This window comes from Trichosurus vulpecula, chromosome 8 (genome assembly GCF_011100635.1).
Source record: "Trichosurus vulpecula isolate mTriVul1 chromosome 8, mTriVul1.pri, whole genome shotgun sequence".
NCBI classification, from domain to species: domain Eukaryota; kingdom Metazoa; phylum Chordata; class Mammalia; order Diprotodontia; family Phalangeridae; genus Trichosurus; species Trichosurus vulpecula.
Genome location: NC_050580.1, coordinates 243240500 through 243264597, shown reverse-complemented (window position 1 = coordinate 243264597; position 24098 = coordinate 243240500).

Below are 24098 nucleotides of genomic sequence, written 5' to 3'. Positions count from 1 at the left end.
GAAGAAAGCAGTATGGGAAGAAAGGCAAAGGAAGATTAAAGAAAACTATCTCACATAATTGAGCTGTACAAGAAGTCTATTCAAAAAAGGAGATAGGGATGCCTTGATTGGCTGACACGTGAATCTCATTCTCATTTGATCTGGCCAAAGGAGGGAAGAACCAACATACACACACAGAGTTGAGTACAGAAATATATTTCACTCAGAGAGTTTAGAATTTAGAGTGTTTAGAGAGAGGATAAATTAGAGGAGGGATAACTCTTTAAAAAATATTCTAAAGATGTACAAAAGTATTTATAACTTTTTGAGGTAGCAAAGAATTGGAATAAAGAGATACCCATCAATTATGAGATTGCTGAACAAGTTATACATAAATGTGATGGAATGCTATTGTGCTAAAAGATATGATGAAAGAATGATTTCAGAGAAACTTGGGAAGATCTATATGAACAGATGCAGAGTGAAGTGAACAGAAGCAGTAGAACAGTTTGTACAATGGCAACAATATCATAAAGACAAACAACCTGGAACAATTTGTACAATGGCAACAATATCGAAAAGACAAACAACTTTGAAATATTAGAAGCTGTGATCATCATAATGACAAACTATAATTCTAAAGAAATAGTGATGAGCCATTCTATTTACCTCCTGATAGAGAAATTAAAGATGTTGTATGTGTATGCCTACACGTATGTGAGTGTATGTATGCACATGCATATGTGTGTGTGCAAGGCCAAGCATTGTGTATAAATTACATAATTACATGTGTGTATACATACCATGTAGAATGCACATGTGTTTATATATGCAGTTACATGTGCACATATATGGACTTATATGTGTATATAAATAACACACAACACTATACATGTACACAGTGGTAAATGTATAGAAGTACATGTACATGATGTGGATATGCATACAAATACATGTACATGTATATGCATACATACAGAAATGAGGAAAGAGAATAAGCATTTATTAAATACCTGCTAGAAGCCAAGCACTGTGCTAAGCACTCTACAGATATTGTCTCAGTTGATCTACATATCCATCCATCCATATTTCTGCCTCATTTCTTATCTAGCCTTAATCACTGATTGGGAGTTGCCTCAGTCAAACTGCGACCTGTTAAACACCTCAGCTTTAAAAAAGCCAAGGTCTCCCACTTCATCCAGGACCATCTCCAGATGTCCTCATATACATCTTGCCACAGGACCAAGAGGACTCTGGAGGAGAAAGTGAGGCTGGGGACTTTGCACAGCCCTCCCTCACTTAAATCCAATTCACTTGCACATCATGGCATCACTTCCCTGATGTCATTCATGGTCCTCTTCGAGAAAGAAGGACAAAAGACAGCAACGATTCATTGCACATAAAAAAAGATGTGTCCATATGTACTCTTATATACACGTGTATATGCAAATGAGTGTATATACCAATGTATGTGCGTGTGGATGTGTGTGAAAGAATGTGTTTATATATGAATGTGTGTAACTGTAGTTATTACCTAGGTACGTGTATAGATAGATGAGAACAAATACATATCCATTTTTGTTTTAGACATGGATAATAAGAAAATTTGATTTGCTTGACTCTACATTTATAATAAAAGTTCTGTTTTTCTTTGTCAATTGGGGTGGAATGGGCTTGGAGGGAAGGAAGATGGGCATGTTTTTGATAACTGAAAACAATAAAATTTAATTTAAAAAGAAAGAAACAATATGAGAAGACACCTCTATCGCACCTCTTTGAAGATTTTAGAGGTTCAAAAATGTGGTACAAAACATATATTTTTAGATTTTTTTCCCTTTTTTGTATATTGATTAGTAATGCTGATCATCTCCACCTCCTCCTCCTCCTCTTCCTCCTTCTTCTTCCTAATGGAATGACTCTCTAGAGGGGGCTGGACAAAGATAGTAGGTGAAATTGTGAGAATTTTAGAAATAAAACCAGTTTAATCTTTAAAAAAATAAAAAGAAAATAATATTGAAGAAAGTGAGAAAAAGGCCAAAACTTTGCTTTTACCAATCTCATTTGAAAATTCAATGTTACTATTTTCCAACCATTCTCAGTGTGTGGGAAGGAGTTGGGGGAGTGACAGATGTATTTCCCTTAAGTTTGTTATCTTTTCATTTTATTAAGGGGAAAACCTTTCAAGAACCTAAGAGACTAAAAGCCAAGAACAATAGGAACAGAACAAATAAATGGATTGAAACTAGATGGGGTATATGACTGTTCAGGCTCTTTAGCCTTCATATTACTGTCTCTGTAATGTGTGTGAACATTTACAATAACATCTGCAAAGCAGAGAGCCCATGGTGTCTCTAGTGGTAACATCAAATTAAATGGCTAAAAATAGTTGTTGTGTATTCTTTACCCCTCTCTCCCCCGCAAGGATGATGGAAAGTGAAGTCATATTTGGAAATGTTACTTTGGCATCAGAGTCCAAGTTTCTGGGAGTAATGAGTACAAGTTGTTTCTTTAAAACAGATAAGGTTTAGAACAGATAGGGAAAATTCCTGACATAGCAATAAGCTTTGGAACACTTCTAATCTCCCAAGGTACCCACCCATTTTGGCTTATCCTTGCCAAATATTTGCTTCTCTCCTTGCCCCTCCTCCACATTTTACATTTTCATTTTGGGAGATAACAGAAACCCTGTGAGGTTCTGACATACTTCCAAAATGGTGCACATTTTTATGTAGTGATCCTCCTTCAGGAAGAGACATGAATCTCAGAATGATATTTATCTCATTATAGTAAATCACAGATTCCTTTTACTCCTTCAGTGAGAAATTGCCAAAAGATAAGCCTGCAGCCAATTTTTCCCCTTCTCCTAGGGACTGGGGAGGGCTAGGGAAGAAGAATATCTTATCATATCATATTTGGGAGAAAAAAAACCATAATATATACTTCCAACCATGGAGAGTTGTTTAACAGCATGCTTAACTTTTGGAAATCAGACGTTTCATCAGATACGAATTATCAGTTTTACTTCAGAGAAAATGATTCATGCTTTGAGCAAACTTCAGAAACACAGAATAGCAGTTAGGATTTCATCTGTTGGTCAAAGGTATGTAAAGATCCTGAGAGAGAGGAATGAAAATGAGTCAATGTGAAGATAGACAATTTTAATATGTATACAGTCATCTGTTTCTAATTCCATTTAAAATCTATTTTAAAATTTCATTGATTTCATTAATAAAAAGAAAAGATAGGAATCTGTGATTTCACCAGTATAAAGAACAGCCAGGTTGGAGAGAACACTGAGAGGATAAGTGACTTTTCTCACAGCCTGTAGATTTCAGAATCAGACTTTGAATCCACATCTTCATACCTTTCTATCCACTACTCAATAGCTGACCCTTTTTAAAAATAAAAGAAACATAAAATAAATGGAAGGATAAATAAGAATAAAAAGAAAACATGAGGAAAGCCATTTTAAACATCAAACCAGACAGGATGGTTCAGGCAGTGTGAACCAGAAAGAGATGTTTAGATGTAAGTAAAATATGCAATTTGCAGGCTCTAAGTGGGAGGGGGGACTTAATCTTGTTGGAGGCTTTGGATGTAGGATTTTTGATTTCTTTGTCTTCTTCTGGTTATGTGTTTTGATGTTCTTTGTCACCAAAGTAAGATTCAGTAGTCTGAGTTTTTTTTTTTTTTACACTGTTTGCTCATTTTCCCAGCCAAATACTTGACTTTTTAAACTCTTTGTTAAGGTAGGATTCTGCTTCCAATATGGGCATACTTTTGGGGTTTTGTGCAGCTGTTTTCAGCGATACTTTTAGAAGCCTGCAAATTTTCAGTTCTTCCAAGGTGGTATGATCAAAGGAGAGCTGTTTACTCCTTTCCTGACCTGTGCTCTGGTCTGTGAGTGACCACAAGCACTCTTTTCAGCCCCAGAACTTTGAGAAGGTTTCCCTCTCCACTGTAGCCACCATACCAGTGCCCCAACTCATCCCAGGACTGCCACCCAGGACTGAGACCCACATCTAAGCAGGGCAAAACAAGAGAATCCTTCCTCAGTGCCAGCAAAGAGATCCCAGCAATCCCCCTCTAATTAGCTGCTCCATCCCCCCACCATCTGTGGGCCTAGAGCTCTGGAAGTAGCCACTGTTGCCGCTGTGGGGGGCTGGACCACATTCCTCTCTCACCCAGGTCTAGAGAGACCTTTCCCACTCACCTGCTAAGTTGTCTTTGGCATTCATGGGTTGAGAAGTCTGGAAACCACCACAGCTGCCAGTGATTCGGTCTCCTGAGGCCTCCTCTGGCCCCATCTGTGCCTGTATGGCCCATGCTGGGCTGCACTGTTCTCCCAGACCAGCGCAATAGAACTTTCCTGTCAACCTTCCAGGTTATCTTGGGCTGGAAATTTGTTTCACTCTGTCATTTTGTGGGTTCTGCAGCTCTAGAATTTATTTAGAGTCATTTTTACAGGTATTTGGAGGAGTTTGGGGGAGAACCCAAGCAAGTCCCTGTTTTCACTCTGCTATTTTGACTCTGCGTACCGCCCCCCCCCCCCGCCCCCGCCCTGGGACTTAGTCTTATAGTGGAAGATAATACTAATGCAAATACATCTTGAGTAGCAGGAAGAATGACTAAAATGGCATGGCAAGTTGGGAATGATAAACACAACAGAAATGAAGAAACGTTGTGTAGTATTTCAGTAAGTGGGAAATGTTGAATAAAATGTCTGGGGACCTAATGGGGCTCCTAGGATCCACAACCATGGAGAAATCTCTCTATGGTTTGCACTTGCTAAAACAGCAAAAACTATGCTGTACAAAAATTTTTTTTTCACAACCTTCACAACAAAATAATAACTGAAATTGCTGTGTGTCCTTTGTTCTTGAAGAGGACTACCCAATGCACTTTAAAAAGTGCTTTCTATACAGGAGTTTGTGGAAACCAGATCAAAATCACTTTTGAGAGCAGATTGTTGAGTTTTCAATGCAAGGGTTTACACCTCAAGAATCTGCAAGGCTAAAATCAGAGGTTGATTTATTCCTTTATTTTTTAACTTCCTAGACTTAAGAAAGTGTTAATAATGCAAATTAACCTCAAAAGTGTATCAGTATACTTTTTTCCCCCCCAGAGAGTTCGGTCATTAAACATTTACCAGCATTCCACTGTATTGCTCTATAAACATTGCTTGAGCCTAGCAAGAATGTAGTAGAAGGCTCAGGGAATTAAGTCATCACCAGACTGGAGGCCTGGTGATTGTAGACTAATAATGATAATAGAAAATGGCATTTATAGGGCACTTTAAGGGTTGCAAAATGCTTTATATCCATTACCTCATTTGAACCTCACAACAACACCAAGAGGTGGCTACCACAGGTATTATTTCCATTATGCAGATGAAAAAACTGAGACTCAAAAAAATTGAAGTAACTTATCTACGGTTACGTAGCTAGTAGGTTTGAGAGTAAGGATCTGAGCACAACAATTATCCAAGACACTCCCAAAGGACTTCTAATGAAAAATGCTGTCCTCCTGCATGGCCTCTGAATACAGACAGAAGAATACTAATTTTCCCTTTCTTTCCTTCTTTTATTTGTTTTTATTTGAGCTTTCTTCCACAAAACGACTAATATGGAAGTGCGTTTTACATGATTGCACAGGTATAACCTATATCAGATTGCTTATCATTTCAGGGAAGGGGGAAGGGAGAGATAGAAGGATAGAATTTGGAATTCAATATTTAAATAAGAGTATGTTAAAAATCATTTTATATGTAATTGGTGAGGGGGGAAATGTTATTTAAAAAAAAAGAGTTAGGGTTTGAATTATGTTTCTTAAAAGAAATCCAAGTCTATCTGCAATCCACCCATATACACACATACCACCTCTCAATAATTACGCAATGTCTGGTCACTGCATAATATTTTCAGTGTTCCCAAGCTATTCTCTGTCCCATCCACCCTCCCCCCACCCCAACACACACACAAAGTAACAAAATTTAAAGTTTACAAAATGTCTGTTTGGTTCTTACTTTTTTTCTTTTTGGCAAAACTAAGGAACAGGGGAGGACTAAACAATATGCAGGACTGTTTCTTGGAGTAGGTGTCATTTGAATTGGGTTTTGAAGATGGGGACAAACATTAGAAGACAGAGATAAGGGCATAGTAGGTGGAAATCCATTTCCAGTATACACAACTGTTGAATAAGGGCACAGATTTGAGAGAGGGTATTAAAGGTGCAATGTTTTGCTAGTTTATCTGCTGTAACAAAAATACAAATGATAGTAGTATAAGAAAAGGCAAATTGTAGAAGGCTTTGAAGGTTAGAATGAGTTTATTATTTATTTGGAAAGCAACAAATATCCTTCAAAAGATTTTGAGTAGATGAGCACCATGATCATGGCATTATATTAGAGAAATGGCCAAGACAATAGAGTGGGTGGAAGATGAAATAGATTGAAGACAAGGTCAGTTAGGAGGCTGTTAACTGTCCAGGTCAATATGTCACTTTAATATGTTTACTGGTGCTGTAACACAATAATAACCCTGATAGTTTTGGTCACTGACCTCTTTGGGGTTTATGCAGTAGAATCTTTAGGTACAATGTATGGACATTTGAATTACTCTTTGTATAATCTAAACTGCTTACTAGCAGACTATTTAAATCATTAGATACAATGATAATGAGGATCAATCTCTTTCAATCTTTAAAACAATAACCAATAAACACAGAGAATTGATTTCATTTTTTATCTTTTCTTAGTAATTGCACTTATTTATCATTTTTTTTTTTGCTTCTGTGGTTTGGGAGTATGTACAAGTTGAATACTCTCTTTATCTCTATTTTCTTGTTTGTTTATTGGTTTGTTTTCCAAGAATGCAATATTTTCTATTGCTAATTAGGCTTAAGTTTTTAGTATATGTTACTCTGAGTTGCAGACTCTTATGGTTCCACTTCCTCTTGTAACCTCACATGAATAAAATACAGAATAATCCTGTTTTATTAAAATTGACTTTCTTTCATATTTGAGATCTTTCTTTTTACTGCTTGAAAAAAAATGTTATTATTGAAATTGTGAAATTTACTGCACCCTCCTCCATCCCCACCACATGCCACTACCCACCCTCCCCCAACCCACCCCTCACTTCTTTTGATTAAACTCTGTTGTCCAGATTCAGAAACAGTTTTCATGTCATGTACTATTGGAAACTTTGTGATCCACATGTTATCTCTATACATGCTGTCTTTAAATATAGTGACTTTGTCTTATATAGGATTAAAGCATTATTTTATATTCATGCTATTTTTCTTCATTCTTTTTCTATATTTTTGCATTAGAATTATCTTATTTTCTCATACTCTCAAATCTACTACTCTTTGTATATATTTTCCATTGTGAATTCAAGGTATCTCATCCAGGTGTTCATGTTTTTGAGTTCTGTGCTGAGATCTTTTAAGTTTGACTTAAATACATTCTTAATTTCTTTTCAGATTTTTGTTTCTCTTTTGAATTATCCTGGGGTTTCTTGCTGTTATTCTGTGATGACTGAAGAGTGCCTAGGATTACTTTTTCATTGGATAAAATTGATTAATTTTTCTATATATAAAATACTTGTTTAAAGTGTTTGGTTTCTCTTCAGGGTTATATTCATTTTTCTATCTGTTTTTATAATTTTATGAATTTATGATTCCTTTTGTTGGATTATCTGTTTATGAGTCATATTTTTTTCCCTACTAGGATTTCTCTCATGATTTTTTGGTCTTTTGGGTTTTATCTCCCATTTCCCATCACTTATCCCTCACCCACATCCTGCTGCAGTATAGTCATGAGGCTGGGCTTCTGGTGATCCTAAGCCTCCTTGAGTTAAGGTCTACAGGACTGGATATGTTCTCTGAGTAACTAGCTGAAAAAGATTGGCTTCAGTTGAGTTTCAGTTCCCTTCTCTTTCAGCTCTGCACTTTAGAGGGAGCTAGGGTAATGTCATGGATAAAACTCTGTACTCTACTCTGGAAGACATAAGTTTGAAAACTGTTTCGGGTATACTAGCTGTGAGACCATGAGCAAGTCGTTGAACTACTTTTAGCCTAAGTTAATTCATTCCTAAAATATGAGTAATCATATCACTTATGTTACAGGGTTGTTGTGGAGATCAAATGTGTTTCTATATGTAAAGCATATTGCAAAGCTCTATATATGTTAGCAATTACTATTCCCCTCAAACCTCTGGCTCTCAGGGCCCTAAATCTCTTCCAAACCAATTGAGAATTCTGACATTTCCCTTTAATTACTATTCCTTTTTTAAAGTAGGTGGACAGAATTAATGTAGGCCTTCTCATGTAGGATGGGGGGGTGGACATATTTGGTAATATTTAATAGCATTTGGGATCCCTACAGAAAGGCCCCGAGTCATAAGTCTAAGAGTTTATTCTCACTGTGGTGAGCACATGAAATTGGTTGGTTGTAGTTATTTTGAGTGAGAGTTCTACATATTAATATTCACTTGTTATCTTGTATAGAAGTTCTATCTTACTTTGTGAACTCAGCTGTAATTATTGTATATGTGATATGGTAATTCTTTGTTTCCAAGATTTGAGGACTGGAGAAGTTTGGAGGCAAAAAGAAACGAAAACTATCTTGCCATCTTCCTGGTTATATAATCAGAATCTTAAATTCTATGGACACTCTCAAATCTTTGAATGACCTTTTTAAGAGAATATGGTCACCATGATTTCACAACAGGAATATTATCACATGGATTATAGACATATTCTTGGACCTTTCTGGTAATATGTTTTGTTTCTCAATAACCAGATGACTCATTAGATTTCTCCAGTTAAAATTAATTTTAATACTTCCAACAGATGCATATTAAAAACTGGATGAAACATTTCATCAGAGAGGTGCATATTTTCTAAGATACTAAAAATCACTAAATTCCTAAAGAGTTTGAGTTCATAGAATAACATATTTCCTCTGTTACCTGTTACCTGGGAAACATTAATTGAGAAGTTCTCAATAAGATGGGTTTAAGAGAGCAAAATCCCCCTAACAGCTCTTTCTCCAGAATTATCCCAAAGTCAAGTTTATTTGCATTATGAAACCTCTTAAAATATACACAACAAAACAAACCAAAAAAACATTCCTTGTATTCCTTTGGTTTAATAATCTCAGTCTGGTGCATGAGAGTAATCTTTTCTTTTTCATCAGAAATATCTTTATTTTTTTAGCAGGGGTAATAGAAAACATTATATTCCAATCTGCTTTTAAACTCTATTTGAAAGGAAAAACATTTCACTACAGAGTCGTTCGTCTGAACGAAAGGCTTCTGAATTATCTTTGGCCCTTTTTCTTCTTTTATGTAGGTTTTAGATATTCATAAATATTTAAAAAGTCAGGTTTTCAAATCCAATATGACTGCAATCCATTTTAAGAGTGTGAGCTGAATTGTTTTTACCCCTTTAGGTGAATAAGATAGACAAGCTAATTGCCTTTTTAACTTACAGATTTTCTGCTATGAGATTTCATTATCATTTGCTTTCATGACTGAATTTCTTTCAAGTTTTGATGGAGAGCACAGCTTCCTTCATCACAAAATCATGAACCCTTTAACGTCCCCATCTTTATTCTAAATTTCTCTACAAGCCTCTTAATGGAACACTGCATTTGCTTATCTCCATGCCCCCACCTCATTTCTTTTTCTAGTTAAGCCACATGAAAAATCCAGAGAACATAGAGCATTCTACATTTGTGTGGTAGATTATTTACAAAAACACTGCTCCTGCAGAAAATTATGTCTTTCTTTTTGATATATACTAAATTCTTGGGAAAGTGATGCAGAGGTTTATCAGTAAAGTATATTTATCAGTATTCACTTTGATACTACCTTGGACTCTTTGCAGATCATCAAAATAGATACTATACACTATATATACCCAAATCCAGGGGGAAAAAGTAGTAAAAGGGAAGAGGTAAATGTAAGTTAAAGAGGAAGAAAGTCTGTATAAGTCACAGAAATCATACCCGGTGAGGTGTCCCAGTAGGTTCCTGAAGAACCAAGGGTAGCAATGCTGTGAGATGAGGACAGATAGAAAAGAAACAGGCCCTGGCTTTGCCTGCTTCACAGTTTTGCCTCAAGTCCAATTCTACACGTATTCTTCCGATTACAGAGTTAACTGCAATTGCTTAATGATTTACACTGTTTTCTATTCTATAAATATCCCAAAAAGTAGACTATACATTACATCAAAGAACTGTAGAATTTCAGAGTTTGAAGGGACAATGATACTCTAGCTCAATTTACATCTTAAAAAAGAATCCTTTCTATAGCAGAACTGGTAAATGGTCATCAACCTTTGCTTGAAGACTACCAACATTGGGGATCCAGAGATTTTGTAATTTGAGGATCCACAACCTTTTTTGTCAGTATATTCTCTTTCCCCCTTACCTCTAATTTTTAGTTTAAATTTATCTTTTTTACAATTTCCATTTTTTTTTACATTTCTATCCTCTGGACCTAAACTGAACAAGTCTCATGACTCTTCTACATGCTACCTCTTGGAATACTTGAAAATAGCTATCCTGCCCTCTCTACACCTTTTATTCTTCAGTCTAATAATTCCCAAGTCTTATAAAACATGAATAACATTGGCCCCACTCTTTCAGAACAGGTCTCTTAGTTGTCATACCCTATCCCTTCTCCATTATCCTGAGAGGATTGTGGAAAATCACTTCCCTTCCATTGCCTTGAGCCACCACAAATTGCCCTCTTGCCCCCTCCTTGGGGACATGTGACAGGTACCTCAATTCCATTCAGTCACTCTAAGATTAGCTTTTACCAAGCCATATTTCTTAATATGTACTTGTTACATTGTTTTAGAGATGTTCAAACTGGGTTTCTCTGGGCATGCCCAGAGGACATGGGGACACCTTTGGGCACATGCAGATATCCTTGAATGTCCTTGAGCATTCTCATTCCTACTTAGTTTAACATGGAGACTTCCAAGGCACACACAATGTGGATGGGAGTCTCCTCCTTTGATTAGCTGCCTGAGAACCATGAACACTTTTTTCCACCATCTACTTCAGTTTTATTCTTTTTGGCACTCTTACCTTCTGTATCCAGAGTATAAACCATGCACTGGGCTGGTTAAAAGGTAGGGACTATCAGTCTCTTATTCTCACTTTTTTATCCTGACTCTGAGAAATGGGCCTGGGGGTGTTTGTTTCTGTTCTGTGTTGTTTGTTTTCTTAGATTTTAGGTGTGGAAGTAATCCTCATGTGACCAGGAGTTCAAATTGTGGTAACCTTAGAGCTAGTAACACAGAAGAAATGGCACAGCAAATCAGCCCAGCATGGAAACGCCAAAAAGCCAAGCTGCCTAGGACCTGAACCCAAAGAGAATTTTGGATATGGAACTAAGACTGTGCTCTATAGAAACTGAACTAAGCTATGGATCTGATTCCTTCCTCTCCAAAAAGAATGAGGTGCTTCAGGGAGGAGGGAGGATTATACCTCCTGTGTGTAAGGAGAATAAGTTTGTATATTTATGATCATTTCTTCTGAAGTAAACATTCCTTTGTCTGTGTGTATGTGTATGTATGTATAAGTATACATACACATACATATAGATATAGATATGGATATGGATATGGATATGGATATAGATATAGATATAGATATAGATATGGATATAGATATAGATATAGATATAGATATAGATATAGATATAGATATAGATATAGATATAGATATAGATATAGATATAGATATATGCTCATTTTCCCCAACATCTCATGGGCATACTCCCCTCCATACTACCTCAGTCTCAGGGAAAAAGAAGGGGATTAATTTACAAATAACCTCAGTTCCTACATAGAATTAAGTCTATTACACTCCAGTTCAAAGCTCTTCCTCCTTAGGGCTTTGCTGATGGGCTGGCTGCAGCACCCAACCTAATTTTCTGGGATGGGAAGAGCCTTACAACTTGAACTTTTAGTTTGGAAACTCCACATCCTGAACTTAGATCTGAAGAAGGCAAATAAAACTTGCCAAAAACTCAGGCAGATTTTTCTGGGAATATATGGTGTAAGGGTGGTGGGGAGGTAGAAATGAGTCTCCCTTTCCAGGATACTGAAGGTTGTAACCTGCTGTGAGTGAAGGAGTCTGACAAAGCATTAACTGTACTCAGTTTTAAAGACTCACTCAGTTCTGGCTTAATTGTGGGAGTTACTAGTCAATCACTTTCAAGTCCACCTAATTATACTATATATTCATAGCTCTTTACACTTGTTACATCTATGATTCTTTTAAGAACAAAAAGAGAAGTTCTACAGTATATGGAATACGTACTAAAGTGCTAAATTCTCTAGAATGTGAAGTTGAAGTTGTTGCTATTGGTCCTTCATTTTGCAAGAGGACCAGTGACATCAAGAGGTGATATCTTGACTTGCACATGAATTGGATTTAAATGAGGCACAGAGTTGTCATTCTCACTCTCTCTTCCAGAGTAATCAAAGTTGAGTGGCAGGACAAAAAATTCAGAGCAATGGTCTGGGATGCAGTGGATGATGCTGGCATCTTTGATGTTTGACCAAATTCTCAGCACTCCACAGTGCCTGTTTCAGTGGCCTTCATCGCTCTTGGTGCAAATTGTTCTAATCCACCCATTCAGCTGGGGGTAGTATTCACATGCTTTGGGAAGACATCCCTCTAACTCACCGATGGGTTTGAGGCCTGTAGGTTACCCTCAGTCTGGTTTAGACCAACTACCAGGCTGGTTTTACCAGGTTGTGGCCTCAGTGCATGCTACAGCTTCTTGGAGCAACAAGTGAAAGTTGGGTGGCATGTGGATACTAAAGGTAGATGAGCAGCCCTGGAAAGGGATCAGCAAGCCCTCACACTAGAGGTGTTAGTCCTCTCTGAACACTCCAGAAGTTGATGTATATGATCACTAGTGTCCTTTCTAGCTCACAAAATAAAATAAAATAAAAAGTGCTATGATTCTGGAATTCTTTGATTACCAGTAAGGCATCATGGACTCAAGCCAAACATTTTTCCAATGCTACTATATTAATACAGCTCAGGAAATCTTTGCATTGTTGTCAATGGCACCTGAGACCATGGGTAGTGGTATTATTCTCTCCTTCTCACATATGTGCCATCCTTTCTTTTGCCTTTTTTTTTCTCCTTTTTTTTCCTCATCCCTAATTCTTCTACCCATCACTTTCTTTTGCCTTTTTTTTCAAGCTCAATGAGTCAATATGTGTCTCACTGTGACCATAACAAAGCAACCAGTAAAACTTAAAAAGTCTTAAGCCATGTCAAGAGAAGCAAACTGCCCAGAACAAAACAGACAACAGCTCAGCTTTATTCTGTCCTAGTCAGATTACATCTGGTTTATTGTGATCAATTCTGAGCACTTTGTCTTACTGAAGAGTAGCAAGGGCAATTAAGAGACAAGAAACTTCATTCATTAAATTCGTGAATATTGTATTAAATGAATTAAGGGTTTAGGAGTGACATTTGTTTCATGCTGGTTGGGCTGGTTTTCCTTTAAAAAGGTGAAGAAGGGGGCAGAGGCAAGATGGTAGAGAGAAGACAAGAAGTTGCCTGAGCTCTTCCTCATTTCCTTCAGAAATAAAATTAGATCAAGCCTCTAAAAGAATTCTAGAGCAACAAAATCCACAAAAAGACAGGGAAACAATTTTCCAGCCCAAGATAGAAAGAGTTCAGGAAAGGTCTGTCTTACTTGGGTAAAAGGGGAAGGTGGTGTCTAGGCAAGCCAGTGGGAGGCTCTTAGCCACAGGACAGGTCAACAACCAAGGCCTCATAGTCCTGGTTCAGAAGTCTAGTAGCACAGCATACCAGATGTGAGGCCTCCAGCCCCAGGGAAGCACACAAAGTGGCAACCCTGGAATGCAGGGCATAATAGGTGTTACTAGGATGGTCACCTTAGTGCAAGGGGCAAGCCACCAGACCTAGATATCTTGGTGCAGAAAGTCAGTGACCCCTGACCTCCAGTGCAGAAAGCTTGGGACAGTGCCCCCTGTACCCCAGGAGCAGAGCTCAACTTTAAAAGAATGAGCAAAAAACTCAGAAGAGGACAACAGTATCAAAATACCTGCATGTGAAGCCTCAGAGAAGAAGATGATTTGGTCTCAAACCCAAGAAGTCCTCTTGGAAGAGGTCAAAAAGATTTTAAAATTCAAGTAAGAAAGAAGAAAAATTGGGAAGAGAAGTGAGAGGTATGCAAGAGAATTATGGAAAGATAGTCAACAGCTTGGAAAAGGAAACACAAAAATTGACTGAAGAAAACAACGACTTAAAAAGTAGAATTGGTGGGACAGAGCCAAGATGGCAGAGTAAAAGCAGGGCCTTGTTTGAGCTCTCCCTCAAATCCTTACAAATATCTGTAAAAATGACTCTAAATAAATTCTAGAGCTACAGAACCCACAAAATAACAGAGTGAAACAAGCCCCCAGCCCAAATCAGTCAGGAAGGGTCTATCGCACTATGCTGATTGCAGAGCATAGCCCAGCATGGGCCATGCCAGCACATAACTGCCCAGAGCCATCTAGGTGGAGCAGACTTCAGGGCAGTGAATCACTGACAGCTGCTGTGGTTTGCACACTTCTCAAACCACAAAAGCCAAAGACAGCTTAGCAGGTGCCTAGAAGTAGCTCTGAAAATAGCTGTGCAAAACCCCTGAAGCTTGGGACAGAGCACTCTCCACTCTGGAAGCTGAGCACACCTTGACAGAGCTCAAAAGTCAAGTAAATGGATGGAAAAAGCAAACAGCATAAAAAACTCCAACTATAGAATCTTGCTTTGGTGACAAGATCAAAATATACAACCAGAAGAAGACAACAAAGTCAAAGATCCTACTTCAAATGCCTCCATAAAAAAATATGAATTGGTTCCAGGCCATGAAAGAGCTCAAAAAGGATTTAGAAAATCAACTAAGAGAAGCAGAGGAAAAATTGGGAAAAGAAATGATGGTGATGCAAGAAAATTATAAAAAAATGAGTCAACAGCTTGCTAAAGGAGACCCCCCCAAAAAAATACTGAAGACAATAACATTTTTAAAAATAGACTAACCAAAATGGCAAAAGAGCTCCAAAAAGCCGATGAGGAGAAAAATGTCTTAAAAAGCAGGATTGGCCAAATGGAAAATGAGGTGCAAAAGCTCACTGAAGAAAATAATTCCTTAAAAATTAGAATGGAGCAAATGAATGCTGATGACTTTATGAGAAATCAAGAAATTATAAAATAGAACCAAAAAAATGAAAAAATAGGGCAAATAGGTTGCGCGGTGAGTTCTCACTGTCATTGTCATGGAACTATTTATTTATTTTTAATTTATAGAATAAAACAAGCACTTCCATAATGTAGTATAATAAAAATGATAAGTGCACATGGAACTGCAAATCTGATATGTACAACTTGCTATTCCTCTTAAATATATAATAAAGTTAGCATGTAAATTTATTTTTTTCTTCTCCTTCCCCCCTCCCCTGCCTAGAGATAGTTACCATTAGATGTAAATAAGTGTGTGTATGCATGTGTGTGCATTTATGCATGTGTGTGTGTCTGAGTGTAAAATTATTCTATAAATACTTCTATTTATCAATTCTTTCTTTGAATGCAGATAGTGTCTTTCTTCATGTGTCCTTTATAGTAAATTGAGGTCTTTACAATTGCCAAAAAGATTTATTTGATTAAAGTCATTCTTAAGACAATATTGCTGTTACTGTATACAACGTTCTCCTGGTTCTGCTCATTTTGCTTTTTGTTATTTAGTATGTCTTCCATGTTTTTCTAAGATCATTCAGCTCATTATTTCTTATAGCACAGGAATAGTCACAGAACATTTATTAAGAATGTGATTATTTAGTAAAGTAATATTACATACACAGTCCTGGAAATTTAACAGAAGACTTAAAGTGTTGTTAGACAATTTATACATAAAACTGATTAATTTTTCTTGACATACATAGAAAATACAGGTGGTGCTTTCCCTCCATGAAATATATTCTAATCCCCACTATTTTCCATTTATTTTCTTTGTTTATATGCAAATAAGATTTCAGTCTTGCCAAACCAAATTAGTGAATTCAAAAAAAGGTGACAACATAAGAACTTTGTCTCTGGTAAAATGTGTTAGCCAGAAACAAAGTATCATAGAGTTTTAAAGCCCTCATGAAAATGAAGGAATCTGGTAAAACCTACACTAAATTCAGAGCTAATGTTAAAGCTATCTTCTATTAATTTAATATGATTACTACTAAATCAGGACTTTTTCAAAATGGGCAATATTAACCTTATTATCAGTCAAGCTATGACTCTTTTTCTTTGTTGTGCTCCTAGAAGGAAAATAGTAAGTAAAATTAGTCAATGACCTCTCACAAGTTAATAGAAAGGTAGTGTGGTCCAGTGAATATCGTTAACATCAAATCTAGGATTTGATGGGTATTCCTGGGTATTCTGCCCCTGAAACATCCTGGTTAGTGGTCATCTAAATTTGCAGTGCCCCAGGAAGCTTTCTTAAATTGTAACACTCAGAAAAGATGCTTGCCTGCATTGGGAGAGGGAGTACCCATGCAGAAATCTCATACCAGTGAAATACTACATTAAATTCCTCTCCTTACCCCTAAATAACAAATATTGTGAGGGGGGTACATTTAGAAAATAGTATGGCAGAATATGTTAATTTGCAGTTCACTCAATGAACCACTAATTACATATTTCAATACTTCAAACATCTACTATTTCACAATTAGTGATATGCCTTACCCAAATCCCAACCTCTCTCAGTGCCTTAGTACATTGTCTCTAAGTTCTAGCTAAAAACATAATTATGGCACAATTACTAACCTTCTATTGATGAGCCCCTGTTTTAACAACCCAACTAGCAGCTTCTGTGGGGGTGTAAAATCCACCCGCAGCCAGCACCCAGGAGGCTGCTGGTGCACCGGGAACGCACAGATTCTTTTTATCGGCTTAACCAAGGAAAGCAAGGTGAAGGGGTTGACAAGCTTACTTTAATCCAGCATACAGACAGCATTCACTTAGTTCAGGGGAGCATACAGACAGCACTCAGTTAGTTCAGGGGAAAAAGCCAGCACCCTGAACTTCAGAACAAATACAAACAAATTACAAGCATCAACAGACAGACCAAATACAGATTCATTCACTTACTTCAGGGGAAAAAGCCAGCACCCTGAATTTCAGAATAAAATACAAACAAATTACAAATATCAACAGACAGACCCAATACAATTCATAGTTACCAGCATCTAGGTTCAACCCGGAACAAGGGCTGGCCCAGAGTCACGTGCCACCACTGCTGCCACCACTGCTGCTGCAAAGAGCTCCAACCGAAAAAAGGGAAAAAAAGGATCTTCAAGCTGTCTTCTCTCCTCTTATAGGGTTTTTGACACCATCAAGTGTCATCTGAATGACCAGAGCCGATTGGTTCTTGAGTTGGCCCTTCCCCCCTAGGATCCTGGGAGGTTCACATCCATGCAGATCAGGTCAACACCCAACAGAGCATGGCTCTGGAGTCAAGACCTCCCCCCAGCCAGCCCTTTGAATTGCCACAAAGAGGCGGACCCAAACCCACGTGGTCCAAAAGCCTCTGCTGTCCCAGACATGCAAACCAGGCCCTCCCTGGGCCCCCAAGGGCCCAGCATCTAGTAAGGCTCAATGAAATAAACTGAGTTACTCAAAGAAAACAAAGGCCATTTTGCTTGCTGACACAGCCCCTTCCTTCAATGGAAGGATTAAATTTGGTTTCCAGTCTTTTCCTGAAAGCCTTTCCAACCATAGTTGTTCTTGACTGAAGTTTCAATATATTGGCCAGGTATTGAGCATTCAGCCTCATTTCCATGAAGGAACAGAACAAGGGGCTACAATTACATACCTATAAATAATTCATTCTTGTAAGTACTCTTCCTTTATCTCTTCTCTACACACTCCTTCCTCCAGTGAATGTAATCTCACCCTCCTCTCAACTCCTGTAGTCCTTTGCATCTCTAAGCATTTAGCAAACGTGAATTAGTATTATAGTTAGAGGAAGAATGGTACAGTGTAGAGGTCACTTAGTTGGAAACAGGAGGGCCTGCTTACAAATTGCTTCTAAGTCACTTATTAACAAAGTGACCTTGGACAAGTCACTCAACTGATCTAAGACTAATTCTCTTCATCTATAGAATAAGGTAGGTGTACTTAATGGCCTCTTAGGAGCCTTTCAATTTTTACTCCCCCTGCAAGAGATGAAATACTTAAAGACAGTAATTTATTTGGTAACATACATGTACATACACACACACACAATTTCCTTCATAACTGCAGAATACTTTATATTGGTTAAATTGCATTCCTCTGCTGTTCCACACCCTTATTCTATGCTTATTCACAGTTTATGTCATTTCTTCTAAAAAACAATTTCTTCTTAATGTGTCAAACACTGAACTAATTCTCCTTCTACTAAGTTTAATAAATTTATGCTGGTATTAAGTATTCTCCTACAACTTCTCTGTGATACTGTTTTTTGGCCAGATATCAGTAGTGCCATTTCTTAAATGGACTTAATTATTTCCATGGAGTACATTAAATTTGACTCACTTATAAAAAGATCAATATGTCTGACAATCAAATAAATATTGTTCATTATTTTAAACTCCGGTACAACATTCAGCCTGCCAAATTAATGGGAGACAACCTTGATTATGAGCTATTAACCAAGTTTTAGTGTGGGTCTTTTCCAGGTCCCTACATTTTTTTTCTTTTCCTGCAGTGGCTTTCACATTGCATGAAAGGATGGTAAATCACAATAGTATGCAGAAATGATGACCCAAGTACATTACAGTAATTTAATGTTGGACCAATTAAATTTTCTCATGATAGCAAGAAGTTTTTTAGGTAGATATGAATATATTATTTTACCTGTAAGGGTATTGGCAGGGTTCTATTAACTAGGCATGGAATTATTTCTCCCAAATTTATGTTCCTTAAAATTCATGAATTCAGAGCTACAAAACATAGAAAAGAGGGGTTTAATGTTTGTAATTGAAGCTTCTTATTGTTCTAAAAGCTTCAAGTGCCTCCTTTAAGACATAAAAAAGTTTCACAAAGCTCTTTGGACATCAAATTCTTCTTTTCAAACAATATTTTAATGATTTAGTCTGTCAGCAAAAAAAAATTTAGACATATACAGTTAGCATTTTCTTTGAGATACAAGAAGGAAACATATTGCTAAAAGCATATTTTTACTTTTTTTTATACACAGAACACTTTAAAAGTGTTGGACAGCTTTGAAGGGATTAAAATTTCTTCCCTCTCTCCCTCCCCCCTGCCTCCCTTGTTCCTTCTTTCCTTTCTTCCTTTCTTCTTTCCTCCTTTTCTTCCTCCCTCCCTCCCTCCTTTTCCTTCCTTCCTTCCTCTCTCTCTTTCCCTTTCCTCTCTTCCTTCCTCCTTCCCTCTTTTCATTCCTTCTTCCCTCCTTTCCTCCCTTCCTTCCTTCTTTCTTCCCATTTCCCTTCCCTCTTTATTTCCTTCCCTCTCAATTTTCCTTTTTCTTTTCTTCCTTTCTCCCTCCTCCTCCTTCTTTTTTTCCTTCCTTCTTTCTTTTTCTTCTTTCCACTTCTCATTAAGCATTGTATTGGAATAGGCCAGGGGAGTGTTGTAGACAGGTTACACCAGCTTGTGAGAGCCAGTCGTTAAACTTTCAGTGTGAACATTTATACCTCACAATTCTGGTGAATGTTGCAAATTGTTGTTGGATTTATTGTTTTATTAATTGTCTAAATCAAGGATGGGGAATCTGTGGACTCAAGGCTGCACATAGCCTTCTAGATCCTCAAGTGTGACCTTTTGACTGAATCCAAGCTTCACAGGACAAATCCCCTTAGTAAAAGGAGTCACTCTAGACTTATTAAAGTGATGGAGAAGATTAAACTTAAAGTGTGTTAGTTGTTAAACTTTTACCAGTAGCACATCCCTGCACACCAGGCTCACCCAACCCAATGGGCACTTGAGAAACTCACAGGAATTTTGTGTTTAAATACCAGAGAAAATTAATTTCCACAAAATGTAAAAGGTGCAATGGACATTAAATATATTCTAATTTACCCCCTATCTCATTGTATTAAAGAGCAAGTATACCAGGAAAGGTTAAGCAAGAGACCAAGGGCACTTAGCTTTATATCTGTGGCTTATGTGTATACACATATGCATATGTACATGCACATGTATATGTATATTGTATATGTGTATGTATGTCTGTATGCATATATACACATGAATACCATGTTTATGCATATAGCATGTGTATGTGTACATATACATACACCCATATATACACATGTGTATATGTCTACACACAATTACATATTTGTATGTAGACCAATATATGCTTGTGTTGTGTGATGTATTATGATTGTTCTTGAAGAATGTTAATCTCTACACATTATGAACACTTTTTCTGCAAATAACATATTAATCAGACTATGGAACACGAATCATAAAATACTCTTGCTGAAAGGGACTTTCATAGATCACTGACTCAAATCTTAACTCTATCCCCCAAAACTCTTCATCTAGTCTTAACTTGAATATCTTTAGTAAAAGGGAATATCACATACCACAACAATCCATTAGATATTTAGAAAACTTTACAAGTTAAATAGGAATTTCTTATAATAAATTCAAGTCAACTTCATGGATTTCCACTCACTAGTCCAGTTCTTCAACCTGAGACCAAGGACAAAAAAAGGAATTTCTCTTTCTTAGTACAGACTTCCAAAACTGATGGTAGTTATATTCCTTTAAGTTTGCAGCTTCAACATATCAAGTCTCATTTACTAATATGCCAATGGTCAAGTTAGAGGTTTCTTATCAATATACCTGCTCCCCTCATTTGGATTTTTAAAACATTTTTTTTAAGTTCCTACTACATCATTATGCTAAGAATCTGCAAAATACTATGGAAGCAAACCGACCTGCACATGGGCTACCTTTTCGCTCTTTCTGGACACTATAGTTATATTTGTATTTACTCTGTCTTAGATTACGTCAGCTTTTTTGGGCTTTCACATCACACATTTGCTTGTCTGTATGTGTCAATAAACCATAACCTTAGAGAGAATTAATGAAGTCTATCATGTTAGATAGTTAACTAGGCTTTGCCAAATTGAGTTACACATTGAAAAAAAGAGAAACCTTACTTTATTGTAAGGGATGTAATAGGAATGGGACTATACCCCAATGTAGAATAAGATTCTTGGCAAATGCGAAGACTGAAGGGGCAAGGTGCCTTCCAGGAAATCTCAGTACCCAAGGATGGCCTCAGGAGAGAGGTAGGGGCAGAGAGGCAAAAGGATTTCCTGGAAGAGAAACAAAAGAAGGGAAGGTTCCCTCCCCAAAAAGAGAGAATTGCAGGGGCCCTTGGATGCCATGGAAACAGTGATTGGGCATAAAATTTCTGTAACAAGCCTCCTAGAGCATTGAAGAACCTATCAGGAGAAGGAACTGAGCAGGAGTCAGAGATGGAGTCATAGAAGAGCAAAGGACAGGAGAAAAAAAGATATGGTTCCTATCCTCCACTAGTACTCTGAGTTAGAAGGTGTCAGCACCCTAACCCACCCACCCCCAACACACACACACACACACACACACCCCTAGTTCTTTCTCATTTTGAGGAAGGTTCATCCTTAGGATACCAGTATAAGGGTAGAGGACTGAATTCCTTTCACCAGAAAGGATAGAACTGAATCCCAAGAATTTTCCTCTCTGAGGGAGAACCTTATAATATAGGACTGTGGGGGAAAGGTGAAGTTCACGAGAAAGAGAAATGGAGATATCTGATTTTTATCTAAGCATGTGTAAGTCTTTTGTATTTTGTATTTTCTATGGGGAAAAATGAAACTTCCATTTTATAAAAATTATTGTTTATCTTTAATGTTTGCATGACAACTAAGAGCCTTCTCCCTTACTCCCACCACCCCACCTTTTCCATGGAGTTCTAGACCCAAAACATATCTTTATTTTCCTAGGGAGACTGAGGAGGTGAGGAGCAGGGAATGAAACAGAGTGATTTGTGAGGGGACCCCCAAGACTGTATTCAGTCTCTAAATACAATGTTTTAGTTCTGAGACCCAGAGCAAATATTGTCTTCTAGTTCTTTACACATGGTTCATGCTTAATACACACTTACTGAATCAAACTCAGACAAACTAAATGACCTGAAATTTTAAATTCATTTGACCTATATCTCCCTTCCCTTTTGTTTCCATACCTCTTTCTCCACTCATATTGACTCCATAATGTTAAGGGATTAATAATCTCTCACTTCTGCTGTTACAATAACTTCCGATATTTTTCTCCATCCTTCAAATCTTTCTCCTGTATAATCTATTCTGTACCCAGTTCTTATATTGATATTATGGTAAAGCAATTCAGCAGTCATTCAACAAACATTTTAAAAGTGGGTACTATTGTCAACACACTGCAAAAGACTGGGAATACAATGAACAACAAATATATGGTCTTTGTTCCCAAGAAGTCTAAATTGAATAACATGCAAATAATTATGCACACACTATATATAGTATAAATGGAAGGTAACCCCTGAGGAAAGGCACTAGCAGACCAGGAAAGGACAATTGTAGAAGTGGAATTTGAGATGAGTCTAGAAGGAAGCCAACAGAACTAGGAGAGAAAGTATATGGAACACAAGTAGGCTTCCCAGTCAGTTTCCATTTTGTTGCTTAGTCATTTTTCAGACATATTCCACTCTTTGTAACTCCATTTGGGGTTTTCTTGGCAAAGATACTAGAGTGGTTTGCCATTTCCTTCTCTAGCTTTTATTTTATGAATGACAAAACTGAGGCAAACAGGGTTGAGTGGCTTGTCCAGGGTCACCCAGTTAGTAAGTATCTGAGGCCCTTTTATGAACTCAAGAAGAGGCCTAGCACTCTATCCACTACAACACACAACTGCCCCATGGGGAAGCCCAAAAGACCTGACAGGAAAGCTAACTCACCCTGTCAGGGTAAGAGTGTCCATTATTGCCCGAAGTCCCTTTCCACACTGTTGGGGAGTTGTTGTATATCAACTATCTGTTAATTCTCTAGGCGTCTAACCTGCCCAGCTAGAATGATTGACCCTCAGGTTTAAACTTCCTGCTTTCTTCTCCAAATTCCCAGTCCTGTTAGACTGGATAAAATCCCTATAAAAACTCATCAGGCTTTAGTGGTTGGAGTGAAAGCATCCCATTCCTTCCAGAGCACCAATGATGTTTCCAGATCTACCTAAGATCCCAGTAAGACCTAATCTGCTCCCACCATCTTCCCTGACTCTCCCTTCATATTGTAAACAGCTCCTCTCAATAAAATTAGTTTATTGTTTTATTTGAACCCCATATTTCCTTATATCAGTTTTGATATTCAAAACTTTTCTTTGTCTTTATTGAGATAGTAGTTGACTGTAACCAAAATGGCCTTTGTTTTCTTTGGGTGACTCAGTTTATCTCATTGAGCCTTGTTGGGCCATGCCTGTGAGCAGAGAACTTCCTGTGTGATGAGTCATGGGGCTGGCTGAAGGGAGGTGTTAACTCCAGAGCCATGCCCTATTGGGTGTTAACCTAGTCTACGCTAGGGGGAGGGACCAACTCAAGAACCAATCAGCCCTGGTCATTCAGGTGGCACTTGATGATGTCAAAAACTCTATAAGAGGGGAGAGGACAGTTTGAAGAGCTCCTTTTCCGGTTGGAGCCAGAGATGCCTACAGCTGAAGCTGAAGCAGGAGTTTCCGGTAGCAGGGCTGACCCACGTGCGGAGCAAGGAGTACTGAACAAAGACTTGTGACCAGTGGGTAATCTTCTTACCATAGAGGGGAAGCATGTACACGATTTTGTTTTACACCATCATGCTTCTCTGTGGCCTCCTGGTTACTCTTGTGAGGCGGACTTATTGGGCCTGGAAGCTTTTGATCAAAATATCAAAATGGGGATGCTGGTTTGTGGGACTGTTACTGTGGAGTTTAAATACATGCTTTAGTTCTTCTGCCTTCTACCTAGATAATTCCTTATATCCTGTGGTTCCGAACTTTTCAGACATATATGAGA